The 3,224-nt window shown below is 34.7% G+C and overlaps 1 pseudogene; it reads left to right on the top strand.

Annotated features, from left to right (window-relative positions):
- Positions 1 to 1,964: 1,964 nt before the first annotated feature.
- LOC143645621 (olfactory receptor 4P4-like) lies at positions 1,965 to 2,736 on the top strand (annotated as a pseudogene).
- Positions 2,737 to 3,224: the final 488 nt, after the last annotated feature.

Below are 3,224 nucleotides of genomic sequence, written 5' to 3'. Positions count from 1 at the left end.
ATAAATTGCTCCTGTCTTTATGTTGCCATCAACATTTTGAAGTTTTTATTCCATGGAGCTGACTTGAGCATTTGAAGAGAACCATGTGTTATGCAATCACCAAGTGCATTATTATTTTAGTGAACAGATTAAAAAAAGGAGGGATTAAGATGAAGTGAAGAAACCTACCTGGAGATGTACCTACTGAATTTGTGTTAAAGTCAAAACTAGTCTTCACAGCTCCTGTTACCAAGTTCTCCATTTAAATAACATAAATATGAAATTTAGAATTTCATGAATCTATTCTTAATAAAAATGATATTAGAAATAATATTTCGGTGTTGAAAATGTGAATTCTAATTTTAAAAGTATGCTTATGAATTTAAGGGTATGTGATGTTAAATTGGAGGACTAAAATGAGGGAACATTAATCTAAGGGAAAGTAAGGAGCTAGTGAGTTATCTAATTATTTGCATAATTCATAGGTATGGAATCTATTTAACACCAGATAATGTTTTTCAAATTATCCTCACTGAACTTTTCTTAATGTATTTTTTTTTTACATGGGCAGGCGCCAGGAACCGAACCCGGGTCCTTTGGCATGGCAGGCAAGCATCCTTGCCTACTGAGCCACCATGGCCCACCCCTAAATGTATTTTATAGCATGTTTTCCTATAAGAATCATGTTCTTCTTCAAGGGCTACATGAGCAAAGTGATAAAATGGTCTTAAACCCTTGGGAAGAAATAAAGGTGTGCTTTTAACTATGAACACATACTCATAAATTAATTAGATATGAATGCATCAGTAGATACAAGCTCAGGTTATTTTTCAAAATAAAATTTTCCTGATCATAGAAATAGTACGAATAAATGTCATATTCTGAAAACTACTCCTTGGGATGATTTATCAAATCATTATTATTTTTAAAATAAATAATTTAGTCACCCTTTAAAAAAAACAAGAGAAACAGGGAAATCATAACTGTTTTCTTCAATTTACATAATCTTTCTTTTATTAATAAATACATAATTGAATTCTAATGTATAAGAAAAGCTATTCACAACATTGCTTTAGTATTATCTTCTTTCCAATTTTATACATGTAATTATGTACTTTTTAATCTATTAAATCAATAGATTACTTAGGATGCACATGAAATCTTTTTTTATTACTCTCCATAATGTTAAATCCATCATCTATTATGAATTTATGACCAGGAAGATACCAATGAGATACTTACATTGAGTGCAAGCAACTTAATAATCAAGATAAAAAATATTTGATGGAATACTTTGAAAATAATGCAGAATTCCAGAATTAACATGATATCAAAATTTTAAATAAAAACAATATCCTATACTGCACTTTTCTTTGCTTCCCATCCACAGAGTGAATGTGCATTTTGTTTTATTCCTTGAGCAAATGCACTATTAATCTCGTTCCTTTTCGCTTTCCAAAACAGTCTGATTTTTATGGCAAATATATGTTACCTATTCATATAAGGTTTAGAGCTAACTGCTTTAAAATATAATATAGAATGGGGTGAGCCATGGTTTCTCAGCAGGCAGACTTCTCACCTGCAATGCTGGAGACCTTGATTCGATTCCTGGTGCCTGCCCAAGTGAAAAAAATATATATATGTGTATATATATATAATATATATATATATACACACACACACACACAGTATAGGATGGATGGTTAAATGAAGTATTTTATTTCTACAATTCTCACTCTGACTCACACCATGCTTATCAACATCCATGATGTCTTTGTTTTTCAGGTAAACGTTCAGACCATTGCCTGTATTAGACCATGGAAACAGAAAATAACGTCACTGAATTTATTCTGCTGGGACTTTCCCAGAACAAGAAAATTAAATATTTGTGCTTTCTTTTATTATTATTTTGTTATATAGCTATTTTGATGGGAAACTTGATCATAGTGATTTCTATCACACTCAGTCAGCTTATTGACCAACCCATGTATTTCTTCCTTAATTACCTTGCTCTCTCAGACCTATGTTATACCTCAACGGTGACCCCCAAGCTAGTTGCAGACTTGCTGACAGAAAAAAAACACAATTTCTTATCCTAGCTGCATGGCACAGCTCTTCACCATGCACTTCTTTGGGGGCATTGAGGTTTTCATTCTCACAGTGATGGCCTATGACCGCTATGTGGCCATCTGCAAACCCCTGCACTACACTGTCATCATGGGCAGGCAGAGGTGTGGTTGCCTGGTTATGGCTTGCTGTGCTGGGGCATTTCTGCATTCCTTCGTCCAGTGTCTTCTCACTGTCATGTTACCCTTCTGTGGCCCCAATGAGATAGATCATTACTTCTGTGATGTGTATCCTTTGCTGAAACTGGCATGCACTGACACCTACACAGTGGGAATCCTAGTTTTTGCTAACTCAGGCATGATGGGTTTGGTGACCTTTGTGGTCTTGATGACATCTTATTTTTTGATATTATACACCATCAGGGCTTACCCTGCAGAAAGCCATAGCAAGGCACTGTCCACCTGCAGTTCTTACATAACAGTGGTGGTTCTGTTCTTTGTGCCTGTTCTCTTTGTTTATATTAAACCAGCCAAAACCTTTCCAGAAGATAAAGTGTTTGCTCTTTTCTACACTGTCATTGCTCCCATGTTCAACCCTTTGATCTACACGCTGAGGAACTTGGAGATGAAGAATGCCTTGAGGAGACTGTGGTGCCCCAAACCAATTTTGAATGGAAAGCAAATGATCTGAAGTGCACTTCTGCTGCTCAGCAAGCACCCTGTTCAAGTGATGTTTGCTTATCTTAAGCAGGACCTCTGCTCTAAGAAAATATAAAGATACCCACCAGCATCTGTTCGTTAATATTATAATTTACTTTGCCCTACTTTTTAATTTTCTTTTCAATTTGTGTTTCTTACATTGTTCCTTAACACTTTTGGTCACATTTATTTGTTCAAGTTTTGTTACACTCTTCTTTTATATTTTTTCTCTGGATTTGATAACTAAATCATTACTTGAAGCCCATCTTTCTAACCTCATTATGCTTTGATTGCATACCTGAATCACCAAATGTGCATAAGGTACACTAATGCTTATGCTCCCAGGCCTGAAAAGCCCATAGGACCTATTATCTTCCTGTATTTCTCATCAAAATTAAAAAGAGAGCATTGAATATAGAGAATCAAATTTCTGTACTCATCATATGCTTTTATGTATTCATTATAGGTTCTAAATAATCA

Source organism: Tamandua tetradactyla, chromosome 9 (assembly GCF_023851605.1).
Source record: "Tamandua tetradactyla isolate mTamTet1 chromosome 9, mTamTet1.pri, whole genome shotgun sequence".
NCBI lineage: Eukaryota > Metazoa > Chordata > Mammalia > Pilosa > Myrmecophagidae > Tamandua > Tamandua tetradactyla.
Note: the sequence above shows the minus strand (reverse complement) of the source record. Positions and strands in the feature narration are given on the sequence as shown.